The 22,426-nt window shown below is 43.0% G+C and overlaps 1 pseudogene; it reads left to right on the forward strand.

Moving 5' to 3' along the window:
- Positions 1-19,238: 19,238 nt before the first annotated feature.
- On the forward strand, positions 19,239-21,916 carry LOC467679 (adenosylhomocysteinase-like; annotated as a pseudogene).
- Positions 21,917-22,426: the final 510 nt, after the last annotated feature.

Here is a 22,426-nt window from a genome sequence, read left to right on the forward strand (position 1 = left end):
CTTGGGCAAGAGACTCTCCCTTTCCTTCTTACTGGGTCCAGGGATAACAAGAGTGGCATTAAAGTCTGAGTTCTGGCCAGGGGCCATGGCTCATGCCTGTAATCCCAGCACTTTGGAAGGCCAAGGCAGAAGGATCACTTGAGGCCAGGAGTTCCAGACCAGCCTGGGCAACATGGCGTGACCCCATCTCTATTTCTAAAAATTTTTAAAAAGGGCCAGGCATGGTGGCTCACACCTATAAATCCCAGCACTTCGGGAGGCCAAAGCAGGCAGATCACTTGAGGTCAGGACTTCAAGACCAGCCTGGCCAATATGGTGAAACCCTGTCATTAATAAAAATACAAAAATCAGCTGGGCGTGGTGATGTGCGCCTATAACCCCAGCTACTCGGGAGGCTGAGGCAGGAGAATTGCTTGAACCCAGGAGATGGAGGCTGCAGTGAGCCAAGATCGCACCACTGCACTCCAGCCTGGGCGACAGAGTGAGACTCTGTCTAAAAAAAAAAAAATATATATATATATATATATATATATATATATATATATATATATAATGAGTTCTCTATAATCATCTTTGTTACAGCAAAAATATCTGTACTTTCAAACCTAGAAAATCAATCTTTTTGTTATGCTGAAACAATGACCCCACATGACCCCAAATTATTCCATGTTGCTCCAGATTTCTCCAAGGTTTGGCCAGAGGCCATTAATTATTGTTATAGTTATGCACTCAAGGGACTGAACCCTTCATTACTGTCAGATAGCAGGATCATTAGGGGAGAGAGGGTATTTAAACTAAAATTCAAAGAGCCAAATTATGCACCCATATGGCACAAATTTACAAATTAAAAACATCCTTAACCAGCTCTGGATGTTTTGTTTGCATTAGGGAGGCTTAAAATGGATGTCTTCACTGTGGACCCTGCCCTCTTTTTTTGTCCACTTCTCCTTCCCAAAGAGTAAAAACAGTGCACGCTTGTGTTATCTTGTGACTTAAACTTGTAGCTTGGCCGGGCGCGGTGGCTCACACCTGTAATCCCAGCACTTTGGGAAGCTGAGTCAGGCAGATCACTTGAGGTCAGGAGTTCATGACCAGCCTGGCCAACATGGTGAAACCCCATCTCTACCAAAATACAAAAATTAGCCTGGCACGGTGGTGGTCACCTGTGGTCCCAGATACTCAGGAGGCTGTGGTGGGGGGATCACTTGAACCCAGGAGGTAAAGTTTGCAGTGAGCCAAGATGGCTTCACTGTACTCCAGCCTGGGTGACAGAGTGAGAACCTGTCTCAAAAAAATCCAAAAAACAAAAAAACCTTGCAGCCATAAATGTAAGCAGCTGATAAAGGGCAACAGAGGAAAAAGAATGGCATGAGAGAAACAAAGTTTGTGAAGTATTTTAAGACCCTTGGAAAAAATATGAAGTCATTTTCAGCCATAATATGTCCACACACCAAAACAGCAGCTTGAACCAGATGAAATGTCATTTTGATAAGTCAAACAGTCAGATAGTGGCAATTTCACATGGTTCAACCTAATATATGTCTCTTCCCTCAAAATATTCAGTACCAACAAACCAAATAAATATGCCTCAGCCAGCCGAGTGCAGTGGATCACGCCTGTAATCCCAGCCCTTTGGGAGGCCGAGATGGGCATATCACAAGGTCAAGAGATTGAGACCATCCTGGCCAACAAGGTGAAACCCCGTCTCTACTAAAAATACAAAAATTAGCTGAGTGTGGTGGCACGCACCTGTAGTCCCAGCTACTTGGGAGGCTGAGGCAGGAGAGTCGCTTGAACCCGGGAGGCGGAGGTTACAGTGAGCCAAGATCACGCCACTGCACTCCAGCCTGGCGACAGAGCGAGACTCCATCTCAAAAAAAATATATATATATGCCTCAGCCTCTCGAGTAGCTGGGATTACCACCGCGTGCCACCACACCCAGCTAATTTTTTGTATTTTTAGTAGAAACAGCCAGGCTGGTCTTGAACTCCTGACCTTAGGTGATCTGCCCGCCTCGGCCTGCCAAAGTGCTGGTATTACAGGCGTAAGCCACCATGCCCAGCCAAATACTGACATCTCTTTAAATATGGTTATGTATTGCCTCTTCATAATTGCTTTCTGCTACAGTTTGAATGTTTGTGACCTTCCAAAATTTATGTTGAAACTAAATCTTCAATGCACCAGTATTAAGAGGTGGGGCCTTTAGGAGGCAATTAGGTCATGAGCACTCTTCCCTTGAGAATGGAATTAAGGCCTTTATAAAGAGGCTTCATGTATCATTTGGCCTTTTTGTCCTTCTGTCTCTTCTACCATGTGAGGACATAGTTTTCAAGGCACCATCTTGAAAGCAGAGAGCAGCCCTCGCCAAACACCAAACTTGCTGGCACCTTGATCTTGGACTTCCTAGTCTCCAGAACTGTGAGAAATATATTTCTGTTGTTTGTAACTTATCCAGTCTTAGGAATTTTGTTGTAGTAGCACAAATGGACTAAGACACCTTCTTATACTTTTAGTAATGTTTGGGTGGTGCAACAAATAATACTGAATAACTTCAAAAATATTTCTCAAATCAGAAAATACACCAGTAAAAAGTTGTAAAGGAATAATTAAGCATGACTAGCCAGGCGCAGTGGCTCATGCCTGTAATCCCAGCACTTTGGGAGGCCGAGGCGGGTGGATCACGAGGTCAGGAGATTGAGAACATCCTGGCTAACATGGTGAAACTCCTCTCTACTAAAAGTACAAAAAATTAGCCTGGCATGGTGGTGAGCACCTGTAGTCCCAGCTACTCGGGAGGCTAAGGCAGGAGAATGGCATGAACCCGGGAGGCGGAGCTTGTAGACTTCATCTCACAAAAAAAAAAAAAAAAGAATGACTAATATACATATAAAAGCATTTTCCACTTTAATAGTACTCAAAGAAACCCAAATAAATCAATATTGGGTATCTGTTTTCTTTTTCTTTTTTTTTCCTTCATACTTTAAATGCCCTCCCCCTTACAAATCTTTTTTTTTTTCTCCTTTGGTACTGTTTCTTCTTCTACTTTTTTTTTTAGATGGAGTCTTGCTGAGTCGCCACACTGGAGTACAGTGGCTCAGGGCTCACTGCAACCTCCGCCTCCCGGGTTCAAGTGATTCTCCTGCCTCAGCCTCCCAAGTAGCTGGGACTACAGGCATGCGCTACCATGCCCAGCTAAGTCTTGTATTTTTAGTAGAGACGGAGCTTCACCATGTTGGCCAGGATGCTCTCGATCTCTTGACCTCATGATCTGCCTGCCTCCGCCTCCCACAGTGCTGGGATTATAGACATGAGCCACCTCGCCTGGCCCTTTTCGTTTTGTTTTGTTTTTCTTGAGATGGAGTCATGCCCAGACTGGAGCGCAGGGGTGTGATCGTGGCTCATTGCAACCTCCACCCCCCCGGGTTCAAGCGATTCTCCTGCCTCAGCCTCTTGAGGAGCTGGGATTACAGGCACCCGCCACCATGCCTGGCTAATTTTTGTATTTTTAGTATAGATGGGGTTTCACCATGTTAGCCAGGCTGGTCTCGAACTCCTGATCTCCGGTGATCCACCTGCCTTGGCCTTCTGAAGTGCTGGGATTACAGGCGTGAGCCACCTTGCCCGGCCAGTACTGTTTTTTCAATTGTCAAACCGACAAAGTGTTGTGTTTATTTCCTGTTTTTATTTTAAAAATACAAATCTGTATCTTTCATCAAATATTAATGTATTTTAAATATTATTCCATATCTTTCATCATCTAATGTTAGCAAGCTTTTGAGAACATGAGCAGTCTCCTGCCAAGCTGGCTAATGGGGTATGACCCTCACTGAAAGGCAGTTTTAGGTATTAAAAAGCTTGGAGTCTGCCATGACACCTGTCCCAGGAATTTTACTTCAGAAAATTTATTTTAAGGGGTTTACTGTGGATGTGCACCAACATTTACATTACAAACACATAAGAATATATATTACAATGATTGTATAATATTCACAAATCATAAATAATCTAAAAGTCCAACAGTAAAGTTAAATTAATTAGGGGATTATAACAGAATATTGTGGTCATTAAAATGATATTTTAGAATTCAATAATGACAAGGAAAAGTGTTTATAAGATATTAATTGAAACAGGAGATTATAAAACAGTATGTATAGTAATGATACCAACTATGTAAATGTATGTGTGCAGAAAAAGGAGACTAGAAGGCAGGGCTGCCATGTCTCCTGTGCATATTGAGTTCTTAGAGGGAAGCTTAGCTAGGGAAGAGTGAAAGCAGGAATCAAGTTCACATTCCACAAGCCAAGTTATGCACCCTGAGTTCAGGGTTGCATACATCCAAAGCAAGGAGCACTTTTTTCTGAATTGTTCAAAAGCACCAACTAGACTACTGTCAGCCCCACTGGATGGGCTGGAATTGTGACTGGTATGAATTTTCTTCTCCTAGTTAATCTGCCTTGCCTTTTTCATCTATAAATAAATATTACTTTTGCAAAGGAGAAAGTACCACTACTTTCAAAATACATCTTTTTACAAGTAGGCAATTGATAGTGGTTGAAGTGAGGCAATGGGAACATGGGGATTCACTGCACTATTCTCCTTTTTTGTGTTTGAGATTTTCTTATTTATTCATTTTTTTGAGATGGAGTTTTGCTCTTGTTGCCCAGGCTGGAGTGCAGTGGTACGATCTTGGCTCACTTCAACCTCCCCCTCCTGGGTTCAAGTGATTCTCCTGCCTCAGCCTCCCAAGTAGCTGGGATTACAGGTGCCTGCCACCACACCTGGCTAATTTTTTGCATTTTTAGTAGAGACAGGGTTTCATCATGTTGGCCAGGCTGGTCTCAAACCCCTGACCTCTGGTGATCCACCCTCCTTGGCCTCCCAAAGTGCTGGCATTACAGGTGTAAGCCACTGCATCCAGCCTGTGTTTGAGATTTTCTATAACAAAAGTATCTTTTCTGACATCCTCATGGACACAATATTTTATATAGCCTGCTTAATCTTGAAATATGAATCCATATCTTTCATCATAGCTGGAGCTTTGTTCAAAAGCTCTAAAAGACTTAGTCCAATGTCTGAAGAATCTCTACAAGATTAACTTCAAAGCTATGCTGCAGATATGAGGCTCTGATAATTTAACCTGGAATGTTTAAGCAAAATTAATAGAGATCTTTCAGACTCCAGAAAGCACTATATTTACCTTAAGTATCCACTTAAAATCTAAGCCTGTGGGAGTTTTTCAATTTGCAAAAGATTAGTTGTTCTTGGTTGATAGTTCTGATTTGCAGCAGAAAAGTGTTTCAAGACTAGACACAGAAACTCTCTGCTTGTCTCCTTTTCCCTTTCTTCAAGTAAAATATTTTTTACATTGATAAGTCTTTTTTTTTTTTTTTTTTGAGATGGAGTCTCGCTCTGCCGCCCAGGCTGGAGTGCAGTGGCACCATCTTGGCTCACTGCAAGCTCTGCCTCCTGGGTTCACACCATTCTCCTGCCTCAGCCTCCCAAGTAGCTGGGACTACAGGCGCACGCCACCATGCCTGGCGGATTTTTTGTATTTTTAGTAGAGACAGGGTTTCACCGTGTTAGCTGGGATGGTCTTGATCTCCTGACCTCGTGATCCGCCCGCCTTGGCCTCCCAAAGTGCTGGGATTACAGGCGTGAGCCACCGCGCCTGGCTGATAAGTTGTTTATTTGACAATTATCAAAGACTAAATTGTCACTTTCTGAAATGCTTGCTTGAAATCCAGTCTTTCTAAGCAGTCTATTTGTCCCTCATGCTCCAACCAATAGCCATGGGAAAGTTTTTCCTCTCTTAACCAAATGTTGACTTGTTTATTGATTACTGTTTTTTTGTTTGTTTGTTTTTGAGATGGAGTTTCACTCTTGTTGCCCAGGCTGGAGTACAATGGCGCAATCTTGGCTCACGGAAACCTCTGCCTCCCGGATTCAAGGGATTCTTCTGCCTCAACCTCTGAAGTAGCTGGGATTACAGGCATGCGCCACCACACCCAGCTAATTTTTGTATTTTTAGTAGAGACGGAGTTTCACCATGTTGGTCAGGCTGGTCTCAAACTCCAGACCTGAGATGATCTGACCACCTCAGCTTCCCAAAGTGCTGGGATTACAGGCGTGAGCCACTGTGCCCGGCCTATTGATTACTGTTTTATCACTCGCTAACTGAAGTTGTCCTTTTCACCTTGACTGTGAATTTAAGAGAAGCCAAGTCAAATTTTGTCTCCAAGTCGTGGACCCATATATCCAATCTAACTCCATTTGGAGGTGTCCCAGCCATTTCAAATCCAACATATTCAATATAAGTCCTCTCCTTTTCTCCCACAACCTAATCCTTTTCTGATGGTCTCCATGTTAATGAATGGCTCAATCATCCACCCAGTGGCTCAAGTTAGAGGCTAGCATCATTATGTTTTTTCCCTCCTCATACATGTTACACCCTCTCCTTGCCTCTAGCATCCAATCCTGTTCTAACTCATAAACGGTCAATTGCCGGGCGCAGTCACTCATGCCTGTAATCCCAGCACTTTGAGAGGCCGAGGCGGACAGATCATGAAGTCAGGAGTTTGAGACCAGCCTGGCCAGCATGGTGAAACCCCATCTCTACTAAAAATACAAAAAATTAGCCGGGCATGGTGGCGTGCACCTATAGTCCCAGCTACTCAGGAGTAGCTGCCAACTTGGTCAAAGGCAATATATTATCTTGACCTGACAACTACACCCACTTCTCACTGATCTCCCCGTATTTCCTCTTGCTTGCTTTCAAACTATTCTCTCCCACAGCAACAGGAGTTATCTTTAGAAAAGCAAATCAAATTATGTCATCTCCTTGCTAACAACCCTTCAAAGGCTTTTCATGGCTTTTAGGATGAAAACAAAATCCTATATATGGTCTACAAGGCCCTGAATGATCTCACCCCTGCCTACCTCACTAGCTACTATCAAGTTTTATCAGTTTCCCCATATTCTGCACCTCCTTCCTCCTTCAAGGACTCCACATAAAATATTTCCTCTACCTAAAAACCTTCTTCTCCCCATACTCCACTGAACCCCTAATTAAGTCCCATTAGCCACCTAGAATTAAGCAGCAGTTAACTGTAGCTAATATTTGGGGGAACAGTTCTGTGCTAAGCACTTCTTAGGTAATAAATAACTTATTCCTCACAGCCACTCTATGAGGTACATACTATTGTTAATATCTCTGTTTTATAAATGACAAAATGGAGGGGCAGAGAAGTGAAATAACTTGACCTAGGTCACATACCTATTAACTGGCAGAGCTAGGATTCAAAAAGGGGCATCTAGTTCCAGAGCCTGTGCTCTTCATTGTTACAGTATGCTATCTGCAGTTTCATCCAGGAAATTTTTGCTGTAGACTTTGGAATAGACTTTGTTTAATAAATGGAAGGAAGAAAGAAGGGAGAAAAAAAGAGGGAAGGAAAAGTGAAAAAAGATTCTTAGCCTGTGCATGTTAAGTTGCACACTCTGGTTAATTTCTTTGTTCTTATTTTGAGGTTTCCTCTTACAGTTGGCCAAAGATTTAGCTTCTTCAGTTTGACACCATTTGCCAGGAAAGATGTTTCCTGGTAGGCCCAAGAAAAGGGCATAAAAAGAAACACTGAGTATATAAGATTACTTTTATGTGCCAGGAGATAATTGGCAGGGACACATGAAATTTGAAGGCATTTTTAGTAAATGTTACGAAACTCCAGCAGACAATCTAGAGCACTTCTCTGTCCCAACAGGAAGGGACATGTACCTTGGGGTAAAACACTGACTGACATTATTAACGTAAGGGTCTAGTTCAAAGGCAATGTTTTCGAAGAGTTTTGGGGGGTTATCCATTAATGTTTATTAAAGATTACCAGATCATCTGGCTAATAGGCAGAGAGACGGAAATCATTTCCTTGGAGAGGATGAATTCACAAAGATCCATGAAGAGGAAAGGCCCTGGGGAAGGAGGGTAGGATGCTAGGGTGGGTGCAGGGGGAGGCTGGGAATGACAGTGGCAGCATGAAAGCCTAAAGTGCTGGTGGGAGGAGGAGTCTGTAGAAGGGGTACATTGTCAGAAGGAAGAAGTGATTTCATTTCCTTCATTGTCCCCCAATTTAAGTTTGGAGTTAGAATCTTTTTTTTTTTTTAGACAGAGTCTCATCTGTCGCACAGGCTGGAGTGCAGTGGCGCTTTATCGGCTCACTGCAACCTCCGCCTCCCAGGTCCAAGCGATTCTCCTGCCTCAGCCTCCTGAGTAGCTGGGAATACAGTCATGTGCCACCATGCCTGGCTAATTTTTGTATTTTTAGTAGAGACAGAGTTTCACCATGTTGGCCAGAATGGTCTCGATCTCCTGACCTCGTGATCCGCCTGCCTCGGCCTCCCAAAGTGCTGGGATTACAGGAGTGAGACACCACACCCGGCCTGGAGTTAGAATTTTTCAAAGACATCCATGTTTTTTTCATCTTTCTATATATGATTCCTTAGATTGCAGTTGTTTCTGAAATGCTGAATTGTTTCTGACATGAGAATTGTTTCTGAAACGCTGAAGCTTGCCAAACCTTGTTGGACCATTGCGAGATAATTAGCATTGTTGGAAAATGATATTTGCCGAGTAGTTTGTAAGCCAAACATCCCATCTTCAGAGTAACGGCCTACAAGGCAGGAGTTGAGCAAACTGTATGGTAAGGGAATTGCTGTGCTTCCTCCTTTCACTCTTGGTGCCTCCCACCCCTCAGTTATATTCAAACGCACAAAACACAGTGGCAGCAGTGGGACTACATCTAGTCCTCAAGGAGCTGCAGAATAGGAGCGGGAAATAGGCTGTGATTTCTACTCTGCCGTTGGTAGACCAAAAGGCAAACAATTACACTAAGGATAATTACACAATGCTGAGGGAGCACAGCGGAAAGGGCAAGGAGGGGATGAAAATAGAGTTTGCAGGAAAGAGAAAACTTGAGATGAAGATTACAAGGTTAATGGAAATTGCCAAATGGTTTGAGGGGAGGGAGAATGTTCCAGGTGAACAAAGAGTACAGAAGTAAATGCAAGGAAGCTAAGCTTGTTGAGAGAACTGCAATAGTTCAGCATGGCTAGAAATTAGGGTGTTGTGGAGGCCTGACACGCGATGAAACTGGAGAAGGGAGCACAAAAACCCTGTATGCTGCATTGAGGAGTCTATTGTATCTTAAAAGTGATAGGCAGCTATTTAATGTTGTAAGTAGGAAGTTTTATTTGCCTATTAATCAAACATTTATTGGTTTCCAATTGACCACCATGTGCCAGACTCTACACTAGATGTTAGAAAGTCAAACAAGATTTTTTTAAAGAGGAGAAGAAAAGGTTTATAAGTAATAATTCCACAAATATAACTAGTGCTTAAAGGAAGCATTTATGTACAAGGTGCAATAGGAATATAGAAGAAGGAGTTGCTTGTTCTGCCTGCCTCCTTCACAGAGCCTGGATAAAGTAAGAACTCTGTTCTGAAGGACAAAGTTTTCTAGGTGGATAGATAGTGCAAAAGGCACAGAGGTGCAAAAGAGATGAAAGAGCTCTGAGGCATATTCATAAAGGAATCGGGGTCAAGTTATACAATATTTCTTGGCAGAATATAAATATTGATATATAAAAATCAGAGGGATCAGCCGGGCATGGTGGCTCACACCTGTAATCCCAGCACTTTGGGAGGCCAAGGTGAGCAGATCATGAGGTCAAGAGATCAAGACCATCCTTGCCAACATGGTGAAACCCCGTCTCTACTAAAAATACAAAAATTAGCTGGGCGAGGTGGTGCATGTCTATAGTCCCAGCTACTCAGGAGGCTGAGGCAGGAGAATCACTTGAATCTGGGAGGTGGGTTCAAGTCGCCGGGAGGCCTGGCGACAGAGTGAGACTTCATCTCAAAAAAAAAAATCAAAGGGATCACTCACTTCTAGTTACAAAATTATTTGAATCAATGTCAATGATTACTAAGAAATGAATACAGCTTAAACATGTAATGTTTAAGTCTATAATAAAATAGTCTTGGCCAGGCAGGGTGGCTCATGTCTATAATCCCAGCACTTTGGGAGGCTGAGGCAGGAGGATTGCTTGAGCCCAGGAGTTCGAGACCAGCCTGGGCAACATGGTGAAATCCTGTCTCTACAAAAAATACAAAAATTAGCTGAGTGTGGTGGTGTGTGCCTGTGGTCCCAGCTACTAGGGAGACTGAGGTGGGAGGATTGCTTGAGCCTGGGAAGGGGAGGTTGCAGTGAGCGGAGATCATGCCACTGCACTCCAGCCTGGGCTACAGAGTGAGAACCAGTCTCAAAAATAAAAAAGGCCAGGCGTGGTGGCTCACACCTGTAATCCCAGCACTTTGGGAGGCTGAGGCAGACGGATCATGAGGTCGGGAGACTGGGACCATCCTGGCTAACATGGTGAAACCCCGTCTCTACTAAAAATACAAAAAAAATTAGCTGGGCGTAGTGGCGGGCGCCTGTAGTCTCAGGTACTCGGGAGGCTGAGGCAGGAGAATGGCATGAACCCGGGAGGCAGAGCTTGCAGTGAGCCGAGATCGCGCCACTGCACTCCAGCCTGGGCAACAGAGCAAGACTCCGTCTCAAAAAAAAAAAAAAAAAAAAAGTTTAAATTTACATTAAAATTTCAGTTTTGGAAAAAGATTCTATCCATGTCAGAGAAATTGTGCCCAAAATAATTGTGTATGAACATAGTTATTACTAGCAGAGTATAATTCTCCTGGATCTGTGGATGGAAAGATTAAACTATGAACCATATATATGTGATTTACAAAGTCCTTGTGGAGTTGGATTCTAGTCGAAATGGGGAAGCACATGGACCTTCTCTTTCGGACTTTGTGTCCTCCTCTAATTGGGAGGGTTTATATGTTCCAATTCCTCGTGAAGCCTCTCAGCTGCCCAAGGTCTCTCTGTGAAATTTTTGGCTCCCACAATACTTTCATCTTTGTTATCTTCACTTTGAAAGTGTAGATAATTTTGATAATCTTTTCAAAATGTACCTGTCATGTGTTTAATTCCCTCTCATTATTAATAGGCTGCCTGGTTTGGGAAAATAGTTAAATGCTAAGACAGAAGGTTGTCCCAGAGATGCTACCTTTTTTTTTCTTTTTTTTTCTTTTCTTTTCTTTTCTTTTCTTTTCTTTTCCAAGACTGGTTTTGCTGTGTTGCTCAGGCTGATCTCAAACTCCTGGTCTCAAGAGAAGATGCTACATTTTAATAGGAAGGAATGAATTTTTAATGGTGGCATAAGTCAGAGGAAGAGATTTGGAGACATAGGGATCTTAAATGACCTTGTCTCTCTGTCTACCTGATCTTGCTACTAAATAGAATAACAAATTTATTGTGAAAAATAAATTAATTGTGGAAAGAGAGCCAGATTATCTCAAAGGCAACATATGTTAGTGAATCACAGTCATTGCCAGTTTCGGATTTTGTGTATGGTAAGGGCATAGGAACCCAATCAGGGTGGAAGGGCAGGCTTGAAGGTGCGTTTACGTGATAATTTACAACAAAATTGATAAAAGTATTCCCTGTCTCCATTAAAGAATAGGAGGGGGGGTTGCTGGTGGAGATTATTGAAGGGTACTAAACCACTCCTTAATTTTCCCTCCTTGGTGTCAGCTACATTAGCAGTCAGGTAACATACATTGGGCACCTACTGTGTATATTTAATCTTTTTGTAACATGAATATGAGATTTTTTCATATACAAGATTCTATGAAAATTTTGTGTTTGTCCATATTGAAACATGAGTTGGAACAACAGAAATCATCAATATAATCTGCTAATCATATTTGACACTTTTCTCATAAAAAGAAGAAAATATAAATCACTTGATCTTTTCCATACAGTCCAATTATGAAACAATGAAAAAGTCTACTTAAGAATTTTCCCATAATCTAAATTATCACACTCCTAGACAGAGATATGTAAACAAGCTCATCCAGTCATCCCATTTTTCTCCATTCATATACAATACACAGACACTCCATTACATTCTGAACTATGCTCACCTATCTACAGAGGTACTGTGTAATCATAGAAATACTTACCCAGTTCACACACTATTCTGACCCACAGAGAGGACACACATTCACACTTACTACATGTTTACACACCTAATATACTCGCACCTCTGTGACAAAACTTTTTTTTAACAGTTTTGTTATAATTTGTTATATAAATGTAGGAAAAACAACCAGAATGGTATCGCCCTTTCATACATTTCTATCACAAAAAGAACCATTAAAAGTGATTTATACATTGTACCTCTGTATTTGGCAGATTATAGAATGACATACTGGGAGATTTAGAATTTAAAAATATTACAGAGATAAGATTATAAACTCCCAGTAACTATATAAAGAATCTCATCATCTAGTTAAAATTTCAGAAATCTTCCGCAAGATTTCTCACAGCTATTTAAAAAGCAAATTCAGATTGAAGAGAATGTTGTCTCATGACTGAGTAAAGTAGTGTTTCTTTCTTCAGGGGCAATCTGTGACCACCAGCATGAGAGTCACCGTGAGCATTTAAAAATGCTTCTTGGGACTGGATGCAGTGGCTCACGCCTATAATCCCAGCACTTTGGGAGGCCGAGGCGGGTGGATTGCTTGAGGTCAGGAGTTGGAGACCAGCCTGGCCAACATGGCGAAATCCCATCTCTACTAAAAACACAAAAATTAGTTGGGCGTGGTGGCACGCACCTGTAGTCACAGCTACTCCAGAGGTTGAGGCAGGAGAATTGCTTAAACCCAGGAGATGGAGGTTGCAGAAAGCTGAGATCGCTCCACTGCATTCTAGCCTGGGCCACAGAGTGAGATTCTGTCTCAAAAAAAAAAAAAACTTCTTGGCTCCATCTCTTTACCTACTGAGTGAAAACACCAGGATGGCTGTTATGCATACTTGAGGAAAGACGCACTCATCTGTCTGCTAGATAACACAGGTACTCTGGCCCTCATCGGGCAGCTTAGCAACAAGCTGGCTCAGCCTAAGGCAGAAACCAGGATTGATATGGAAAACTCCCCAGGTGATGGGTGTCTAAAACCTTGTTACATATGGCCAGGCGCAGTGGCTCACGCCTGTAATCCCAGCACTTTGGGAGGCCGAGGTGGGCGGAACACCTGAGGTTGGGAGTTCGAGACCAGCCTGACCCACATGGAGAAACCCCATGTCTACTAAAAATACAAAATTAGCCAGGCTTCGTGGCGCATGCCTGTAATCCCAGCTACTTGGGAAGGCTGAGGCAGGAGAATCGCTTGAACCTGGGAGGTGGAGGTTGCGGTGAGCCAAGATCGTGCCATTGCATTCCAGCCTGGGCAACAAGAGCAAAACTCTGTCTCAAAAAAAAAAAAAAAGCTATGTTACATATATAGACCAACACTATTTTAACCCCAGTAGAAAAACTCCAAGTTTTCCAAATTGGCTGAGTGATCTCTGCTCCCTCCAAACTCCTTCATGGATAAGTGAGGTGGCAGTGAGTCTGATCTCTCTTCTGAAACACTTTCAAAGGTGCGTCCAGTCATATCAGCAGCGAACACAGCTTTCTATGGGTTGGTGAGAGACTAGGGGATCCCATGCATTTGTTTAGCCCTGAGTTCGCAAGTTTTTGTTTTGGGCTTACACTGGGTGTTGTTGTGCTGTTTATTCAAGCCATGTATTGCTTGATAACATGGAAGTTTGAAAACCACCAGGCATGTATTATTTAATACATTTGCCAATGATTTGGAAGAAGTAAACACTCCATAAAAACATCACATTTCTATTCCCATAGATGACCTCATATTACTTGTTAGTTAGGAGTCACATAAAGGAGAATAAATTGCAGAAATTTTTTTTAGAATTTTTTTCTCTTTTTAAAGACAAGATCTTGCTGTGTCACCCACGCTGGAGTGCAGTGATGCAATCATGGCTCTCTGCAGCCTCAATCTCTTAGGCTCAAGCAGTCCTCCCACCCCAGCCTCCCATGTAGCTGAGACTACAGGCATGAGCCACTCCATACAACTTATTATTATTATTATTACCATTGAGGCAGGGTCTCACTATGTTGCCCAGGCTGGTCTCAAACTCCTGGCTTCAAGATATTATACTGATTTGGCTTCTCAAAGTGCTGGGATTACAGGTGTAAACCACTGTGCCCAGCCATATTTTTTTTAGAATTTTGACTTGAAGTATCTTCTTTAAATTACGTGCTTCCTTTAAAATATTACTACAGCTAAAACTTAATAGCTATTTTTTGTAAATATGTAGAAAATACTTAAGTATGTGTGTTGATGTTATGATCTCAATTCAATACATTTATAGCTCAACAGTTCCTATGGTTGTTGAATGGGATTCTCTTTTTGCCAGTTAATGTTAATATGACAAAATTGCAGAGACAATTCATAAGAAGTTTATTTTTATTTTTATTTGAATAGTTTTTGGGGTACAGGTGGTTTTCAGTTACCTGGATAAGTTATTTAGTAGTGATTTCTGAGATTCTGGTGCACCCATCACCTGAGCAGTGTAAGGTGTGCCCAAAAGACTGCTATATGTAGTCTTTTATCCCTCTCGTCCCTCTCCCTTCCCCTCCCAAGTTTCCAGAGTATGTTATATAATTCTTATGCCTTTACATCCTCATAGTTTAGCTCCCACTTATAAGTGAGAACATATGATATTTGGTTTTTCATTTCTGAGTTACTTAGAATAATGGCCTCCAGCTCCAACCAAGTTGCTACAAAAGACATTATTTCATTCCTTTTTATGGCTGAGTTCATAAAAAGATTAAGTAAGACTGGCCGGGCACAGTGGCTCACGCCTGTAATCCCAGCACTTTGGGGGGTCAAGGCAGGCTGATTGCTTGAAGTCAGGAGTTTGAGACCAGTCTGGCCAACATGGTGAAAACCCATCTCTACTAAAAATACAAAAAAGTAGCCAGGCGTGGTGGCACATGCCTGTAGTCCTAGCTACTCAGGAGGCTGAGGCAGGAGAATCGCTTGAACCTGGGAGGCGAAGGTTGCAGTAAGCCTACATGGCGCCACTTCACTCTAGCCTGGGTGACAGAGCAATACTCCGTCTCAACAACAACAACAACAAAAAAAAAAAAAGAAGAAGAAGAAGAGGATTAAGTAAGTCTTTGCTGACCTCCATCAGTAGGTAAAAATTTTGTATGATAGGCTCAAACACTGAAAACTTTCCCTTGTTGGGATAAAACCATGTGTATCTCCATTTCTAATACTGTATCCCAAGTATCACAACTGTGAGAAAGAGCTACTAAAAGCAGGGAAGGTTCAGAAGAAGACAAAGTAATCAGTGAAATGGGGAACCCCTCAATAACATACTAACCAGATTAAAACTCTAATTATCTTAAATGAAACAAACAAGGGCAGAGAGAAGACCTAACTGTAAAATTAAGAAGGGATAAAAAGTAAACAGAGTTGTTCATTAACTCATGAAATCATAGAATGAGAGGGCATCTCTTCCCTTATTGAGGTAAGTTTAGTCCAGTTAGAGAGAAGTATAACTTCATATTAAAATGTAAAACTCAGGCCAGGTGTGGTAGCTCACGCCTTTAATCCCAGCACTTTGGGAGGCCGAGGTGGGTGGATTACCTGAGGTCAGGAGTTCGAGACCAGCCTGACCAATATGGTGAAACCCTGTCTCTACTAAAAATACAAAAGCAATTAGTTGGGGGTGGTGGCATGTGCCTATAGTCCCAGCAACTCAGGAGGCTGAGACAGGAGAATTGCTTGAACTCGGGAGGCGGAGGTTGCAGTGAGACGAGATCGCGTCGCTGCACTCCAGCCTGGGCAAAAGAGCAGGACTACATCTCAAAAAATAAAAATAAATAAATAAAACTCAGCCAATGTGGTGGCTCACACCTGTAATCCCAGCATTTTTGGAAGCCAAGGCAGGAGGACTGCTTGAACCCAGGAGTATTCAAGACCAGCCTGGGCAACATAGTGAGTTTCTACCAAAAAAAAAAAAATTTTTTTTTAAATTAGTCTGGCGTGGTAGTGCACGTCTATAGTCCCAGCTACTTGGGTGGCTGAGGTGGGAGGATTGCTTGAGCCCAGGAGGTCAAGGCTGCAGGGAACTGTGATTTTGCCACTACACTCCAGTCTGGGTGACACAACAAAACCCTGTCTCAAAAATATAAATAAATAAAAATCAATAAAATTTGTCCAGGTGTGGTGGCTCATGCCTGTAATCCCAGCATTTTGGGAGGCCGAGGTGGGTAGATTACCTGAGGTCAGGATTTTAAGAGCAGCCTGGCCAACATGGTGAAACTCCATCTCTACTAAAACTACAAAAATTAGTCAGCGTGGTGGTGTGCACCTGTAATCCCAGCTACTTGGGAGGCTGAGGCATGAGAAGTGCTTGAACCCGGGAGGCGGAGGTTGCAGTGAGCCGAGATGGAGCCACTGCACTCCAGCCTGGTTGGCACAGCAAAACTCTGTCTCTAAATAAATAAATAAATAAATAAACATAAATAAATAAAATTCATATGACCCTAGGTGGGGAATTAATCAATTTTTTTTATAAGTTAAGATAAACCAGTGGCTGATAGAGTCCTAGTGAAGTGCAAAGAGAGGTAAGTACCTAACCTTTGATGTTGATATCTAGGACAGCCAAGACTTGCCACCATTTTGTCTGGTGATGCATCCTCTAGAGATAAAGTGTTTAATGGGCCATGCAACTGGGCTGATATGGTGTTAAAGCCAAATAAGCAGAAGGCCATTAGCCTGGGGTTGTTTCTGCACCCAGAAACCTTACACAAGCAAACCAAAACTTAATTTAGAGGAATTCCTTGTAACTGATTAAAATTTTTTATCGACTTTCTCTCAACTCTGTAGAATGCAGTGGAGATGCATAGAAAAAGTCTGAGACTATTTACACCTACTTTCTAAAAACGATTATCTCATCTTCCTTTCTCTTTTCTTCTTTGTTCCTAATTCCCTTACTTCCTGACCTTTCTTACTTTTCCCCTCTTCCCTCTGTCACCATTTTCTTGCTAATGTAAACTTAGTTTATCATTGCCTGAAATCAGGAGTAAAGCCCAAATATTTAAAAAAAAAAAAAAAAAAAGCTGGAAGAGGCCTGCTATGGTGCTCACACCTGTGATCCCAGGGCTTTGGGAGGCCTAGGTGGGAGGATCACTTGAGGCCAAGAGTTCAAGGCTGCAGTGAGGTCTGATTGTGCCATTGCACTATAGCCTGGGTGACAGACAGAGACCCTGTCTCTGGAAAAGAAAATCTGGAAGAGAATTGAAAAAAATTACTTGTGGGGCCAGGTGCGGTGGCTCACGCCTGTAATCCTAGCACTTTGGGAAGCCAAGGCAGGTGGATCACCTGAGGTCAGAAGTTTGAGACCAGCCTGGCCAACACATCTCTACTAAAAATACAAAAATTAGCCAGGCGTGATGGCGTGAGCCTGTAATCCCAGCTACTTAGGAGGCTGAGACAGGAGAATCGCTTGAGCACAGGAGGTGGAGGTTGCAGTGAGCTGAGATCGCACCACTGCACTCCAGCCTAGGCAAAAAGAGTGAGACTCCGTCTCAAAAAAAAAAAAAAAAGAAAAGAAAAGAAAAGAAAAAGATTACTTATGATATGAGTGTATTATCTTTAGCTATTCATATGCATTGTCAAATCTCTGGGTCTTTAAATTCTAGCAAATGTTCCTCTTTTTCATAATGCTAATATCTTACATGTCTGTGAACTAGAGTTTTTTTTTTTTTTAGATTGTTGGACAATCGCGAGGGAGGAACTTTCTCTCCCATTTTTGATGTTTCTTCCTTGTGGAGGGAATGTAATTAGTGTAACTCCTGACCTTCCTGCACCTCTTTATTAGCTCTTCCCAGGGAAGTCATTTATTTGGTGGGTAAATTTGAGATGTAAATACTTGAGCATGTATGCTCTGCTTAGCTTCTCTTCGTCCTCTGGGAAACTGATTACATTTAAACATACACACACACACACACACACACACACACACACACACACACCCCAAGCCATGCTTCAGCCAATCATAGAGCCAACTACCAGCCAATGACAAACAGCCAGCCAGCTGTTAGTTATATAACTAGGGACTTTCACTGGATCATACCTAAGCAAGGCAAATGCCTAGCTGTAGCCAATGAAGTAACTTCTTTACTTTTGCCTCCATGTTCAGCCTATAAGCATGCTGCTGCTCATGCTGTTAAAGTGGAGCTCTCTGAAGTTATTCTTTTTTTTTTTTTTTTTTTTTTTGAGACAAAGCCTTGTGCTGTCACAGGCTGGAGGGCAGTGGCACAATCACACCTCACTGCAGACTTGACCCGGGTCCAAGCCATCCTCCCACCTCAGCCTCCCAAGTAACTGGGACTACAGGCATGCACCACCATGCTGGGCTATTTTTTTTTTTTTTAACTTTTTGGTAGAGACAAGGTCTCACCATGTTGCCTAGGCTCGTTTTGAATTCCTAGGCTCAAGCGATCCTTCCACCTCAGTTTCCTAAAGTATTAGAATTACAGGCATGAGCCACTGCACCCAGCCTTGAACTTATTCCAATTTTGAGTGCTGCCTCATTCATGAATCCTTTATTGCTCAAATAAGCGTTAAATTTATTTTATGTGAAGCCTTTACCAGTGGTAATCATTGTCTTTAGGCAATAAAAAACAGATGGATAGAAAAGAATAAATGCTCAGTAAAGAAACCACAGGATACTTATGCTTTGGCTAAAAAAAAAAAAATTGGAATGAAAAATTTTATACAATGTTGCTAATTGTATCATATGAATAAAAGCTACGATTTTTAAATAAATTACTAACATTATTCACTTCTTGCATTATTCTGGATAAACATATTTTAGTGACCTACAAAGCCCTACGTAATCTCTGCTCCATTCCCTTCCCACCCATCTGAGATCATCTCTTATCATGATCCCACTCATTCACTCTATGCCAGCCATATGGCCTCCTTGCTGTTCCTCCAGCACACCCACCTTTTCCTGCCTCACTGCCTTCACCTGTGCTGCTCCCACTGCCTGGTTGCTCTTCTCCCACATGTATCCATGGCTTGTTCCCTCTCTTCACCAAAGTCTCTATGGAAATGTCACTTTCACAGGGAGTCCTTCCATGACTATCCCATTACAAATACCACTGTTGCCCTGCCCAGTGCTGCCGGCCCTGTGCCTGTCCCCGGTTTGAGGCTTGGTCCCCTTTTCCCGTGTCCATCATTCTGTGCAGAAGCACCGCCAGAATGTCTCATTAACTACTCTACGAGGTTGCTGACATTGGTTTGGCCGCCTGGGGATGCAAGGCCCTGGACACTGAGGAGAACAAGAAGCCAGGCCTGATGCACGTGTAGGAGCTGTACTCAGCCTCCAAGCCACTGAAGAGCGTCCGCATCACTGGCTGCCTGCACATGACTGTGGAGACAGTCATCCTCACTGAGACCCTCCTTGTCCTGGGTGCTGAAGTGCAGTGGTCCAGCTGCAACATCTTCTCCACCCAGGACCATGCAGCAGCTGCCATTGCCAAGGCTGGGATTCCAGTGAACGCCTGGAAGGGAGAAACGGAGGAGAAGTACCTTTGGTGCACCAAGCAGACACTGTACTTCAAGGACAAGCTCCTCAACATGATTCTGGACATCACTGGGGGCCTCACCAACCTCACCCACACTAAGTACCCACAGCTCTTGTTGGGCATCAGAGACATCTCCGAGGAGACCATGACTGAGGTCCACAACCTATACAAGATGATGGCCAATGGGATCCTGAAGGTGTCCACCATCAACGTTAATGATTCTGTCACCAAGAGCAAGTTTGACAACCTCTATGGCTGCCACCAGTCCCTCCCCAGATGGCATCAAGTAGGCCATAGGTGTGATGATTGCCAGCAAGGTAGCTGTGGTAGCGGGCTATGGTGATGTGGGCAAGGGCTGTGCCCAGGCCCTGCAGGGATTCGGGGCTCACGTCATTATCACCGAGATCGACCCCATCAATGCACTGCAGGCTGCCATGCAGCGCTATGAGGGGACCACCATGGACAAGGCCTGTCAGGAGGGCAACATCTTTGTCACCACCACAGGCTGTGTTGACATCATCCTTGGCTAGCTGCCCAACAGGCACTTTGAACAGATGAAGGATGATGCCATCGTGTGTAACACTGGACACTTTGACGTGAAAATCGATGTCAGGTGGCTCAACAAGAATGCTATGAAGAAGGTGAACATCAAGCCCCAGATGGACTAGTACTGGCTAAAGAATGGGCGTGGCACCATCCTGCTGGCTGAGTGTCAGCTGGTCTACCTGGGTTGTGCTATGGACCAACCCAGCTTTGTGATGAGTAACTCCTTCACCAACCATGTGATGGTGCAGATTGAGCTGTGGACCCACTCAGATAAGTACCCCATTGAGGTTCACTTCCTGCCCAGGAAGCTGGATGAGGCAGTGGCTGAAGCCCATCTGGGCAAGGTGAACATGAAACTGACCAAGCAGACTGAGAAGCAGGCCCAGTACCTGGGCATGTCCTGTGATAGTCTCTTCAAGCTGGATCACTACCACTACTGAGAGCCAGGCCTGTCCTTCACCTTCCAGCTGTTGTCCTTGCCCAGGCCCCGCCTCTCCTCCCTAAGAGCAAATGCCACCAACTTTGTGATTGGCTTGCCAGTGTTCCCCATCAACTCCCTGGGGCTTGTCACTCATCCCTCATGCTTTTCCAAGTGTGGCAAAGGGAATTGAGAGGACCCTCCTCAAGCCCTGATCATGATGGAGGTACAAGGGAGGCAGCCACAGGGAACCATGAGCTCAGTGGTCTTGGAACTGCTCACTAAGTCAGTCCTTCCTTAGCCTGGAAGTTGGTAGTGGAGTCACAAAACCCATGTATTAATACTTTACCATCTAGGCCTTCACCTGGTCTGTGGACTTATACCCCTGTGATTGGTTTACAGGCTCAGTGGTTCCTCAGCCCATGACAGATGAGAAGGAGCTATATTGAAGGGCAAGGAGGAACTGTTCGAATTTTCCTGAGAGCCTGGCTTAGTGCTGGGCCTTCTCTTAAACCTCATAACAATGAGGTTGGTACTTTTAGTCCTTGTTTTACAGGGGTTAGAATAGACTGTTAAGGCACAACTGAGAAAAGACAGAGAAGTAACAGCCAGAGGTTGAGAGGGGCCATTAAAACGTAAAAGCATAGATCTGCCACCACTTTGTAACAAGATGGTTTCTGTCACAACCCCAGAAAATAATTTGGCTTATGTTTATATAATGTTTAAAGAAAGCAATAAGGTGGGTACATAAAAATCTTAGTGCCAAAACACACACACACACACACAATCACTGTTGGCCAGGCACAGTGGCTCACACCTGTAATCCCAGCACTTTGGGAGGCCTAGGCAGGAGAATCACTTCAGCCAGGAGTTCAAGACCAGCCTGAATGACAAGGTGAAACCCCATCTCTACAAAAAATACAAAAATTAGTTGGGGATAGTGGTGCATGTGTATAGTCCCAGCTACTAGAGAGGCTGAGGTGGGACGGTCACTTGAGCCTGGGAGATCGAAGCTGCAATGAGCCATGAACATGCCACTGTACTCCAGCTTGGGCAACAGAGCAAAACCCTGTCTCAAAAACAACAATAACAACAACAACAAAAAAACCCACAAACAAACAAAAACCACTGTCCTTGCTAGTCCTTTATCCTGTTTTATTTTTCTTCTAACACTTCTAGCACTTAACAACACTTGACATAGTCTACGTGTATTTGCTTATTGTATGTCTCCTCGACTAGAATGTAAGTCAGCTCCGTGTTGAGCAGGAATTTTATATTGTGAATCTAAAACAATGCCTGGCATAGAACATGCATTCAGCAAGTACTTGTTAAATGAATGGAAGATGAACCAGATTTTGGACTACTGCTTATGCTGGATGGCATGTAAATTGAAGCTGTGATCAAATAAAGGCCATGCCTCTAAACAGCTGATGACCACTTAGATTCTAGGTGCCATAGATACTGCTGCCTGGTTTGTTACAATACTTTTTTTTTTTTTTTTTTTACTTTTACTCTTTACTATTATTCATTACTGGATGGTGGGTGAGGGGAAAAATACAGAATACATGCCCTAGTCCAGTACTGTCCATTAGAGCTTTCTTTAATAATGGAAGTAGCCTGTATCTGCTGGTCAATAAGGTAACCAATAGCTACCAGGGGCTGTTGAGCACTTGAAATATGGATATTTTGACTGAACTGAATTTTTAATTTTACAACTAGCTGTGGTTACTAGTTACTGTATTTAGCAGCCATGTTCAACAATCCTATAGGTCTATCTTAATTACTTTTATAGGAATGAAGAGTATTATAATTATTTCTCAATTATATATATTTGATTTTAATTTCTACAGAGGAAGAGGACAACAAAGTTTTGTGAACTATTATTCGTATAAGTTTGT

The sequence above is a fragment of the Pan troglodytes genome, chromosome 16 (assembly GCF_028858775.2).
Source record: "Pan troglodytes isolate AG18354 chromosome 16, NHGRI_mPanTro3-v2.0_pri, whole genome shotgun sequence".
NCBI classification, from domain to species: Eukaryota; Metazoa; Chordata; class Mammalia; order Primates; family Hominidae; genus Pan; species Pan troglodytes.